Source organism: Pipistrellus kuhlii, unplaced genomic scaffold, assembly GCF_014108245.1.
Source record: "Pipistrellus kuhlii isolate mPipKuh1 unplaced genomic scaffold, mPipKuh1.p scaffold_m20_p_3, whole genome shotgun sequence".
Lineage (NCBI taxonomy): Eukaryota > Metazoa > Chordata > Mammalia > Chiroptera > Vespertilionidae > Pipistrellus > Pipistrellus kuhlii.
In genome coordinates this window covers 80,397,943-80,410,993 of record NW_023425529.1, presented here as the reverse complement: position 1 = coordinate 80,410,993, position 13,051 = coordinate 80,397,943, and the positions used below count along the sequence as shown (strand labels likewise).

The 13,051-nt window shown below is 45.9% G+C and overlaps 1 non-coding gene across 1 annotated transcript; it reads left to right on the top strand.

The window, feature by feature from the left end:
- The first annotated feature begins 12,681 nt into the window (after positions 1–12,681).
- LOC118731026 lies at positions 12,682–12,815 on the top strand. The gene has a single exon (XR_004991729.1). It is a non-coding gene; the product is annotated as a U8 small nucleolar RNA (small nucleolar RNA).
- Positions 12,816–13,051: the final 236 nt, after the last annotated feature.

Here is a 13,051-nt window from a genome sequence, read left to right as displayed (position 1 = left end):
GGCTGTGAGTGAGCTTCTCCTGGCGTGGAAGGTGCCATTTCCACATGGAGGATCGCCGAGAGCCCTACCCCTGCAGCATTCCTGACCTCATCTGACTCCTGACCTCTATCCCTCCCGTGAGGACTGGGCCACCACTGCCCTTGGTGGAGAGGTGGTGAGGCAGAGCCTGGGAAAGGGTGAGACAGTCAACATTGACATGAATTGCCAGGACCCGGTCCCAGCAGCGCCAGGCCCTCGGCTGCTCAGATCAGCTTCCATCCCAGGAGTGACGGGTAATGCCAAGAGCAGAGTGACTTCACAGCCATTTTGATGCTAGAGAAAAGAAAACTTTTCTCTCTAGTTCACTCTCACTTACCGAAGGCTGTTTTCCAGAGTAATAGTGGCTGAAGCTGTCTGCAGGAAGGTTTATGCTGTCCATTGGCTACATCCGGATTAAGACAGTCCCTGTTCATCTCAAGTAACCACACCCAATAGAATTTTAAATCCTACAAGGACTCTAGAAATGCCTCTTTGTCCCCATCCCCGGCTAACATCACTGTTCTTGCAGACAAACAGGGATAACGTTTTTCTTGGGTTTCTGCCTGTGGAGTCTGCCGGGCCCCCTGGGTGTTTCCCAGGTTGTCACTCTTACCCACCTTCCAAATACCCTCTGCATGACTCCCACCCTTCCCCCATCGGCTTACCCTGCAAGTACTGGGGCAGTGCTGTTAACAACACTAAAATTCCACTCCACCCAAAAGCATCCAGACGGGGTGTCCCCCACTCGGAGCTGTGGGTGTGTAAAGGTCGGGGGAGCAGACGAAGCATGTGCTCCCCTCCCCACAGTGGGCTGGTGACACACCGCATGGCCCCTTTACGCACTGTCAGACCTGTCTCATCTTACAATTAGAAAAGCTCAAATTTGACACAAAAGTGCCCCTTCTGAAAGTGGAAATTAGGGATGGAATGAAGACCTAGAAACCCAATACGTTTTGTGTGTGCTTTAGTGAGTGTGTTTGTGTGTCTAACCATTTCCCAGAGATCTGGAACGTTCATTCAGCCCACAGAGCCAACACCAAAACACAGCGTTTCATGTGGCTTCGTAATAGCCTCAACCTACTGTCATGAAGCCAGTTTTCAAAGCTGAAGATCATCCCAGATGACTGCCCCCTGCTCTTACAGCGGTAACCACGGCACAGAAATACTGGCGGCTGGACAGGAAGGGTCAGAGTGGTGAGGAAAGGAAAGCTGAGCGTCCACAGCCAAGCCGTGTGTGCAGGGCTAATCGGGCCTTCAAGGAAAAGCCGACAACAAACCCCAGCCCCATGGATTGAGCAACATTCCACAGGAGACAAAACCCAGGAGGCTGCACAGAGGTGCAACCGCAACTGCTAATGCCCGTGGAGTAAGGTGGTGCCCCAACGTGGGAGGGTGCTTTCTGAGGAGCTGGGGCAGGGGCCCTCAAACAAATGCGTTTTAGGGAAACATTTGGTAAGATGCAGCATGGTGTGTAAACAGAAACAAAAGGTTGTCCTTTTCCAAAAATAAAGGGGTGAGAAGTGATCTTAAAGCTGAAGGGAAAATAGTAAAATAGCTTGACAAATACTCATGAAATAGGGGATTTTAACACAGTAAGCACAGGCGTTACTCTCCTAAAACAGGATAAACTGAGCCCCAGACATGGATTGGGGATTCCCACCTACCTGATTTCCCCGAGGCTACAGAGATAAAGCCTGCAGCCTTGGCATGATGACTTCAGTCACGACTTTCCCATTTCCCACTTGGGGGTCTGGGTGCCTCGGTTGGAATGGAGGGGCAGACTCTATCAGCCCAGACCACAGGCTTGGTCAAGCAGGACTGGGCGGCCTAAGGAAACAGCAAGGCAAAACTCCACGGACTTCCCTCTGGCCCTAGCAAGTGGTGTATCCCACTCAGCTTTAAGTCGATGTTCACCCAAAACACACTTCCATTTCACTTGCAATTTGCTTCAGCACTGGCTTTTGCTTGTCAGCATGTTCCCCACCACCCTCAGACCTCTGTGGGACTCAACTTGGAGGTCTAAACATAGGGCGCTCCCTGGAAAGTCCAGTAGGTGGCACCACTGCCACAACGGAACAACATGAACCAGTGGAGCCAGGTGTGGGGTGCCCAAGACCAGCAGATCCCTCACCAGCTTCCCTCAGCACCACCACCGTCTGACCACCGGGGAGTGGCTGGTGCGATTCCTGAGATGGCTTACTGGCAGCCTACTGACCAACTGCTACTTGCAGATGTATTTGGTTTGACTCCCACCGTGTTTTCAGTTGCCTTGGACTTTCTTGCTAATATAGGATGAGGGCTCTCACATACAGGTCAGGATGCTAACTACCCAGGAAATCTACTTTCTAGCAACGACAGGCCTGAGAGGCAGTAGGAGCTGCAGCTGAGGACCCAGCTCCCCGCGACCCCCAGCACCCACCCACCTGTTGTGGCAGAATGCACGGGAGAACCATCAGCTCACAGATCTACTAGTCCAGGGGAATTCCAGATCCAATGCCTGAAGTGAACTCTGGAGAGGCTCTGACCTATTTATCTCCTGCTGTGGTGGGCCCCTGAGGTCCCCGCAGCTCCGCCCAAGTCAGCTGTGGTGGGGCCTTGGGGTTAGGCTCCGCAGCTCCCCCAAGTTCAATCAGAGTGCGGAAGTAAGACTACAGTTTTAACAGATACTGAACTAGGTTGCAAGCACACCCTCCCCTCCTGCGCCCCCCCTCCCCCCGCCCTATTTTCCTTTCACACCCACCTTCAGTCATTGATGCCACCTGCCTCTGCCCTAATGAGTTTGCAGCTCTGGAGCCTAAACTGTGCCAGTCTCACCTCTCTGATTATGCAGTAGGACTCCTGTAAGCCTCAGGTGGAGCAAAAAGGCCTGAGACCCTCCCTCCACTTGCCTACCCCAAATAAAAAATACCTGCACTCCGCATTAGGCTTCTAATCCCCTTTCTCTCTTTATGGGTTTTAAGTTGGGGGTGGGCCAGGTTTTTGAAATTCCTTTTGTAGAGGGCCCTTTGGGAATGGATGACCTTTAAATTAATGTCAGCTGAGTCCGAGGTGACTGGCACAGCCGTTTCCCCGGAAACAGTCTCCCAAAATGTGGGAGACGGTTATCAGTACCGATTTCTTATCTTTATCCACATGCTTGGAATGAGGAACAAATAGGACCTTGACTTACCCAGGTCTTGATATGCTAAATCCCAGGAATGAATAGGACCTGGGCACACCCAAAACTTCTTTGACCTTAAACCCCCCCTTTGGAAATAAATAAATGTGCTGTGTTGTCTGTGGTGGGTGGTTGACTGTCTCTCCATCAGAGTGACAGCCCCCCACCTGGATCCCAGCTTGAATCTATTTCTGTGTCTTGGTCTCTGTTTTGTTCTGTTTTTTCCCCTTCTTTAATTTCTTAATCCCCAGCTTCTCCACTCAGGAACCTGTCGTTTTCCGTGTGGGTGGCGGAAAACAGAGAAACAGCACCCCATACCTTGGAGACCAGGTGAGTTGTCATCCCATTCTGAGGTCACCAGGTGGTCTGGGTTAAAGGTCAGTGTTTTTTCTCTGCTGTTTGTTTGTTTTTGCCATCATTTGTTTGTTTTTACTTCTCTGGAACCTTAATGAGCCCTTGAGAAGACAAAGCGTTGAGATACTCGCATCTGCTGAAAAAGTACAAATGCCACGGCTACCCTTCAATGATCCCATCCATCAGTAAAGATGCCTTGTCATCACCGCTTTCCGAGTGGGGCTCCTGGGCCCTGCTCTTCACTCAGCAGAGGAGAGCTGGTTATGTGCCAGGCACTCTGCACCAACACCTCATTCAGCAAATGGTTCTTTGGCTCCTGCTTCCCCAGGCACTCCTTGATCTCAGTGGCTAATGGCAGAAACAGACAAGAAGTCACAGACGACTTACTTAACATGGTGGTGGGCCAGATTTTCGAAATTCCTGCTAGGACTGCTCTAGCCCGTTTGGGTCAATGGATAGAGCATTGGTCCTGGAAAAAGGTCCTGGGTTTGATTCCAGTCAAGGGCACATACCTTGGTTGCAGGCATGATCCCAGGCCCATCTCTCCCCCCTCCTTCCACTCTCTCTAAAGATCAATGGAAAAATATCCTTGGGTGAGGATTAACAAAAACAAAACAAAACAAAAAAGAATGACAGGGCTTCTGAGGATGCTCCTTCGACTGCCTGCCCTGGAATCCTAAGGTTAGAAATAGGGCAAACCCCCCAAGTCAGGGGTCCTTGTAGAACACAAAACATACTCAGGAGCCAGGCAGAGAGGCAAACATCTTTACTTCTGTGTAGAAGGGTGTACACACATGGTCTGCTTGGCACACACACACCAAGCAGGTGGTCTGCTCGGGTTTATAATCCCTGATGCTCGTGACCTGTCCTTTGCTCCTGATTGGAGCTCAGGCAAACAGTCTTTTGAGATTGGCTAATTCAAAGGGAGGGGTTGGCTTTTGCTGTATCGAGATGGTAGCCCCAGGAGAGCTGCAAGCCATGCAGCCAACATGGCGGCTGCCAAGTCATGCAGTCCAAAATGGCGGCTGTCTAAACTGTTCTTTGACTGAAAAAATGACTTGTGTATTCTCACACTAAGCACATCACTTAGCCCCTCTATGACTGGTTTTCTTCATCTGTGAAGTGGATGACATAACTACCTGCTGGGCTCCTTCATTTTAGCACTTCCATGGTACCTGGCCTGTAGCAGGAGCTTGGCAAATGTTATCTGTCTTCATGGCTAAAGCAGACTGCCAGAGAGGCCCCATTCAGTCTTTTTGTTGTGTTAATCTTCACTCGAGGATATTTTCCCACTGATTTTTAGGGCAAATATGAGAGAAACAGCAGTGTGAGAGAAACATGTCCTCCTTCCCATGTCCTGACCAGGGCTCAGGCTGAGGAAGAGCTTGAAACCAAGGTACATACCCTTGACTGGAATGCAACCCAGAACTCTTTGGTCCACAGGTCTATGCTCTGTCCACTGAGCGAAACCAGCTAGGATCCAATCAGTCTTTTTAAAAGTTAATTTTACAGACAGTGACCAATTTTTTGCCTACTCAGTACTGCCAACTTAGGCACTGAGATGAGGGAGACTTTACATAAGCATTTTAGTTCTCACAGCCCCTTGGGAAGTGGATACCTCATTTTGTAGCTGAGTAAACAGAGGGTTACACAGCTTGAAGTAAGGAGTCGGGCTGGGACTGGAACCAGATGTGGCTGACTTAAATATTACACACCCTCCCCCACACAGGGCTGTTTGCTTTGTTTCTGTCTTGCTTGCTGAGAATTAAGCTGGAGGAGTGAGCTGTTCAGCTGAGGTGGGGTGAATTGAATGGTGATATCACTGCTGAAATCATTCACTTTCAATGTCAACAAAGTTCAAGAAGAAAGAAAAGCGCCTTAAAATCAAAGGAAAAGTTTGTTGGGGGTTTTATATTCTGAAAATAGCATTTTCTTTTGAGGCATGTTTGCGTTGCTTTTTGATAATTCACAGTAATCCTGTCCCGGTTTCTCCCAGGACATGTGGCTTATAAATGTGTTGCCACTAGGCTTCTCAGCTCAGAACTCACATGTTCAAGGATGTACCTGTCTTCCTCTAAAGCTCATTTTGACAGGAAGACTCTGACTCTCAGGTCATTCACAGTGTGTTCTCCTCCTCCCCAGGTTTGCATTCTAGTTTGGGGTCACCTAGCCACAGCACTCAGGGTGGGGCGGAGGGGCTGGGGTGTGCCTCCCGTTCAAGCCTGCAGAGCCTCTTCAGGATCAACAGCTTTTGCATGCTGACAGTCACTAAAAAAGCTAAAGTGGGTGAGCGTCTGTCTCTTCCTCACAACTTGGCTGAACATCCACCTTTCAGCAGATCAAGGGGCGGGTCCTGAACAGTTCACGTCTTCTGGCCCCTAGTGCTGTGAAGCCCGGGCTCTGTCTCCACAACCGCCTGGCATGAAAGGATCACTCCTCCAGGCACATGTTTTACAGGTAGGATTCTCTTATCTTTAGAGTGTGCAACAAGCAAGCAGAAGGCCCCCTGACCCTGGAGGAAGGGCTGGAGGAAGGGCAGATAAAGAGATAGGCTCAGCAAGGCTGCAGGCCAGTCTGCCAAGGCTCTGCACCTGTCCATTCAGGGTGAGGAGTGTCTCCACACTGTCTCAGGAAGCCGGTACACCTGCCTTGATTTCAGTGATAGCTTTCATCGTGATAGTAGACAGACTGCTGTTTTCACCAACATAATTTCATTTGTGAAATTTAGGATACTAATTAGTAAAGCATGCACCCTCAGGCAAGATACAGCCCTACCTGGTGGGCTCAGTGGTTAGTACGTCGCCGGTTCAATTCTCAGTCAAGGGCACATACCTGTGTTGCAGGTTCAATCCCCTCCCCCGTTGGGGCACGAGTGGGAGGCAACCAATTGATGTGTCTTTCTCACACATTAATGTTTCTCTCTTTCTCTTTCTCTCCCTCCCTCCTGCCCTCCCTTCCACATTCTCTAAAAATCAATGGAAAAAATATCCTTGGGTGAGGGTTAACAACAAAAAAAGTATGATACAGAAGTTCTTGTGGACTGTGCTTCTCCTGATTAGGACAACAGTGGAATATCCTTAGATTGTACATTCTTGAGTAGAATATGTTATGGACTGAGTTTTTGTGACCGTACCTGCCCCCTTCCCCACCCCCTCACCAAATTCAACCAAATTCATATGTTGAAACTGAATCCAATGAGATGGTTTTGGAGGTGGGGCCTTTGGGAGGTTATTAGGTCATGAGGATAAAGCCCTCAAAAATAGGATTAGTGCCCTTTTCAGAAGCCAGAGGGGGTGGGGAAGGAGAAGAAGCCAGAGAACTAGCTTGCTCTTTTTGCAGCCCAGAAGAGGGCTCTCACCAGAACTCAACCATGCTGGCGGGCCAACCTTGATTTCCAGCCTCCAGAAGTGTGACAAATGTTTGTTGTTCAAACCAGCCAGTCTATGGTTTTCTATTATAGCAGCCTGAGCTGACTACCACAATACTTGGAGTATCTGGGGTATAGCTTATCTAAGTCACCCACTTAGCTGCATATTCTGAAATAGTTTTTAAAAAAATCACAAACATTGTAACTGTGGCTTTCTTGCTCTTGGATATAAAAGTCAGATTGTGCTGCTCCCACACCATGCTGGGGGAGGGGGAGCCGAAAGGTTGTCTGAGACCCAGTATAGAATGTTGTGCAGCCACTTCTTCTCTGGGATCCTGCACCTCAGGGGAACTCCATGTGGGAAGGGGCAGTGGGCTCTGATTTCCTCTGAAACCACAATGTGTGTTGTTTAAAAAGAATCACATTTCACCTTAGCTGGTTTGGCTCAGTGGATAGAGCATTGGCCTGTGGACTGAAGGGCCCCATGTTTGATTCTGGTCAAAGGCTTATATGTGAGTTGTGGGCTCAATCCCCTGTAGGGGGCATGTAGGAGGCAGCCCATCTCTTTTTCTCTCTTCCTTCCTCTCGGAAATCAATAAAATACTTTAAAAAAAAAATCACATTTCTAGTGTGTCCCCACTGCTCAGGGACCCATCAACATCTATGTTCATATCTATTCTCCTCCAACAATCTCCCACACCCCCCTTCCAACACACACACACTCAGCTCACAGCATCTTTCTAGTCCAGGGAAGACTTGCTCTTCTCATCACATTCTCTGAAGCCCTTGCTTACATCAATATTCTTTCCATTGTCTTCCAAGGAGAGAGATTCTTTTCCTTGGCTCCTTTGTCACCTTCCGTTGCCTGAAAAGGGGGACATAGAATAAAGGCCAAAAAATGAAGGGGGAAAATACTGGAGGGAAAACACTGATTACTATTTCAAAAAATATTATTCTACAGCAGATATATCTGAGGCCCTGCGAGTGTTCCTGTCCCGGTTTCTCCCAGGACATGTGGCTTATAAATGTGTTGCCACTAGGCTTCTCAGCTCAAAACTCATATGTTCAAGAATGTACCTGTCTTCCTCTAAAGCTCATTTTGACAGGAAGACTCTGACTCTCAGGTCATTCACAGTGTGTTCTCCTCCTCCCCAGGTTTGCATTCTAGTTTGGGGTCACCTAGCCACAGCACTCAGGGTGGGGCGGAGGGGCTGGGGTGTGCCTCCTGTTCAAGCCTGCAGAGCCTCTTCAGGATCAACAGCTTTTGCATGCTGACAGTCACTAAAAAAGCTAAAGTGGGTGAGCGTCTGTCTCTTCCTCACAACTTGGCTGAACATCCACCTTTCAGCAGATCAAGGGCCGGGTCCTGAACAGTTCACGTCTTCTGGCCCCTAGTGCTGTGAAGCCCGGGCTCTGTCTCCACAACCGCCTGGCATGAAAGGATCACTCCTCCAGGCACATGTTTTACAGGTAGGATTCTCTTATCTTTAGAGTGTGCAACAAGCAAGCAGAAGGCCCCCTGACCCTGGAGGAAAGGCTGGAGGAAGGGCTGATAAAGAGATAGGCTCAGCCAAAACCAGTTTGGCTCAGTGGATAGAGCGTCAACCTGTGGACTGAAGGGCCCCATGTTTGATTCTGGTCAAGGGCATATACCTGGGTTGTGGGCTTGATCCCCAGTAGAGGGTGTGTAGGAGGCAGCCCATCAATGATTTTCTCTCATCATTGATGTTTCTATCTCTTTCCCCCTCTTCCTTTCTCTCGGAAATCAATAAAATACTTTTTTTTTAAAATCACATTTCTAGTGTGTCCCCACTGCTCAGGGACCCATCAACATCTATGCTCATACTTATTCTCCTCCAACAAACCCCCTGACCCCCCTTCCAACCCACACACACTCAGCTCACAGCATCTTTCTAGTCCAGGGAAGACTTGCTCTTCTCATCACAGTCTCTGAAGCCCTTGCTTACATCAATATTCTTTCCATTGTCTTCCAGGGAGAGAGATTCTTTTCCTTGACTCCTTTGTCACCTTCCATTTCCTGAAAAGGGGGACACAGGATAAAGGCCAAAAAATGCAGGGGGGAAATACTGGAGGGAAAACACTGATTACTATTTCAAAAAATATTATTCTACAGCGGATACATCTGAGGCCTTGCGGAGGTTCCTGCCTTTCTCAGTTTAGAATCACCCAGCTATGGAGGCATAGAAGTGGTGAGAGAACTCCTAGCTTCTGCAAATTCCCATGCATGGCTCAGGCAGTGAGCTCTGGGCCCCCTAGCTAATACTTACTTTTCTGGGAAGTCTCGATGCCACAGATATTTTAATACCAATCACTCACTTATATTTCCCATGTCTCTATGAAATCAGCATGAAGGGACTAGGGAAGATTTGCTGTGATACGGCACTTCCTACCACCTTACTTGCTTTACATCTTAAAGCTTTCTAGAACTTGGGCTTGGGGATCAGGATTTTAGGGCCCTAAAAGTCTTCTCTTTTCCTTAACATTCTGTCAGAGCTGTGGCTAAAGTAAGTGTCTTGGCCTTCTCGGGTAATACACCCAGTTCTTGCCACCTGCCTGGAATACAGTGGTGCCTCACACAACAAACTTAATTCGTTCCAGGAGCAAGTTTGTTATGCGAAAAGTTCGTTATGTGAAGCGCGCTTTCCCATAACAATACATGTTAAAAAAAATAATTCGTTCTGTAGCATAAAATATGCTAAGATGACATAAAAAAGATAAATTTTTTGTTATTATTTTTATTTAGATACATCTAAAAACATATTTAAAAAAAAAAAACACACATTTTTTTAATTTTAAGACAGACTAAGTAGAGTCTACCGAATCTTGCACATCTTCATCCATTTTCTGCTTTTTGGCCGATGGTTTCATGAAAAACCTGTCCAAAGTCGTTTGTTTTTCTCTTTTCTCCAACATCTGCCAGAAATAACGGACAAGAGTATCGGAGTAAAGATCGTTGATCCTGTTTGCTTCAGCTGAATCCAGATAGTGGGCATTGGTAAACTCCTGAACTGCTTTCCATTTGACCAGGATGTTCTTGATGTCAGCAGTTGGGATTGGTTGATTGTTTGATTGTTGCTCCTCGTTATCAGATGACGCTTCCCTTTGAGCATTGTCCTGTTTCATTTCAACAGAAATCACCTTCCTGCTTTTTTTAGAAGCCATGATATAAAAAAAAAATATTGAGTTTAACTTAAAAGGACGACTGCCTTGATACGTGCGTGATTTAATTCGTAATGAAGAACGATTGCCGCGATACGTGCTTAAATTAAGCGCAGTGACTAAGGACTGCCTGCAGTGCCTGCGCGGAAGGATGCAATACATCGGCAGCGATCCTGGAAGCTCGGGCGACTTCGTTGTGTGAAACGAAGTTCGTTGTATGAATCATGAAATGAAGTTCGTTGTGTGCAGCGTTCGCTGTGCGAGGCGTTCTTTATGCGAGGCACCACTGTATTGCTGACTCTGTCGGCTATTTATATATCACATACAAATTGTCATGCAGATTGTGACGGGGAGGGAGTCAAGATGCTGTGTGGGAAGAGAGTTTCACTTAAGCAAGAAGATCTGGGTTTGAATCCCAGAGCTGCCACGTACTAGCTAGAAGAGCTCTGAGCTCTACTTGTTCTTTTATTTTTTAATATTTTTTTACTGATTTAAGAGTGGAAGGGAGAGAAAGAGAGAAAGAGAGAAACATCAATGATGAGAGAGAATCATTGATGAGCTGCCTCCTGCATTCCCCACACTGGGGATCGAGCCAACAAACCAGATATGTGCCCTATCTGGAATCAATCAGTGACCATTTGGTTCATAAGTCTATGCTCAACCACTGAGTCACGCCGGCCAGACTGCTTATTCTTTTATGAAAAGAAACCTCACTGTATTACTAGAGCATCAAGCAAGGTAGTGTACATAAAGTGCCTAACACATAGAACGTTTCAATAAGAATATATGCAAACACACTAAGTACCGTGTTCATTATTTTCAAAGGAGTTATATATGCAAATGTTCACTTCCCCAAAAGGCAGAGATGGAAAGGATATTGTTTTCTGTAGATCCTGAAGGAGGAAACTACTCTTGATCCTATAGTTGTAAAACCACAAGCACTTGCAATTTTCCTAGTATTCCCTTCAGCGCTTCAGCCATTCTTCCAAAAGAGCAATGAACTTGGGCTTGGGGAGAAATCTTTTTTCTGACTAAGTTACAGGCCAAAAGGCAAAGCATGAAAAGGGATTAGTGGCTGCATGTATTAAAATAAAGGGAGTTTTCCAGAAGCATATTAGGCCTACAAGGAACTTTTCAACTGTCCATCAGCAGAAAAGCTGTTTGACTGGCAGATTTGATTTTTGAAACCAGCAATAAAGGGGAACTATGGGTGACAGATGCCAGATGTTGGCTAGGCAGCTGTCAAAACAAATCTCCCACCTTCAGACATCAAGCGGATAGAAGTCTGGGCACAGTTGGCCTGGCAGCCCCTTCTCTCTTGGATCATTGTCACATTATTATTTTTCAGTTGCTGGACAAAGCAGATGGTTTACCACGTATTTGTGATTTTCTGTTGGCCGAGAAATGCTGTTCTTCCATCAGGGTGCAGCCTGTAATCACTTATGACAGTGGGTGGTGCAAGAATATCCCTGCCAGTAAAAGTCCAAGACTTTCTCTTTTACTAAATTTGCATAAACCACTACAAGTTCCAACTTAAAAGCCATAGAAGAAAAAAAGCAAAGTAGTGGTATTGAAAATAACTTGGGTAATTACAAAACCACAATTCTCAGTTGGTTCCAAAGACTTTCAGTCTATACTAAAATATGATGTCAGTTGATTTTTAGTCTTAAACTAAAAATCTTTTTGTCTCTGTTCTTATGAGTCTTAAAGAATTTTATTTGAGAATAAATAAAGTAACATAAAGTAACATAATCAGAAGTAAACAGAACACACCTACCCATCAATTAAGATTTTCTGAATAGTCACAGTTGTACTCTATTAAATGGTAATAATACGAAATTGGCTTGCCTTAGTATGTATGAGTGGCCACATAGTAGATAGAACAATATACGCCTTCTTACCTATCCACCCTCTGGATAATTTTCTTTGTGAAACACATCTTGCTTAATTATATGCATATATCGCTGGGAAAAAATCCGTTAGTAATAAACTAGCATAAGCATTTCTTTAAACTTTAGCTAATATTTATTAGGTGACCAGTTTGTCCACATAATTTTTTTTTTACAACAAAATGAAGCATATGTATTTTGAGAAGTTATGCATGCAGCTTTAGGAAGAGATGCTGACATTTTTAGGGCGCACATAAATATATACATACATGTGATAGACAGCATCTAAGATGATTCCTGAGAGCCTCTGCCCTCTGGCATCTACGCCCTTGTAGCACATGCATTTTTAACATTATAAATATTATCTAGAGAAACCCTTCACACAAATGACATGTTTCTTTCTTCGTGTGTGTGTGTATATGTGTGTGTGTGTTTTGTTTTTTTAATGCATATATTTTTTCTTATAAAATCAAACTCAGAGTACCCTGGCTAGTATGGATCAGTTGGTTGGGCATTGTCCTGTGCACCAAAAGGTTGCTATTTCCACTCCCAGTTAGGGCACATGCTTCGGTTTCAGGCTTGATCCCTGGTAGGGGCATGCAGGAGGCAGCCAATCAATGTTTCATTCTGACCTCTCTTTCTCTCTCTCCCTCTCTCTTTCCCTCTCTCTCTATAAAAATCAATTTTAAAAATCTTTTTAAAAATCAGGCTCATAATCGTCAGGTAGGATAATCCTTACCTGTCCCTCCTTCGGGAGGGCAGATTGGAACATGATTGGAGATTGCATGATTCGTGATTAACGTCTCTGCGTGATCAGGACTTGCAACACCCTGATTGCTCCTAATCTGATTCTCCTGAAAAAAAAGAAAAAAAAATCAGGCTCATAGTGAATAGTTTTCTATCCTACCTTTTCTTCCCATTTAATCAATAGCGGGGGAATGTTATTATATCATTAAATATTATTTAGGAACATGATTTCTAATAACGAGAAATATTGATGAAGCTCTTACAATGTGTCTGGAACTACTCTAGGCGCTGGAGACATAAAAGAGAACAAGAGAGTCCCTACCCTGAAGGAACTTGTAT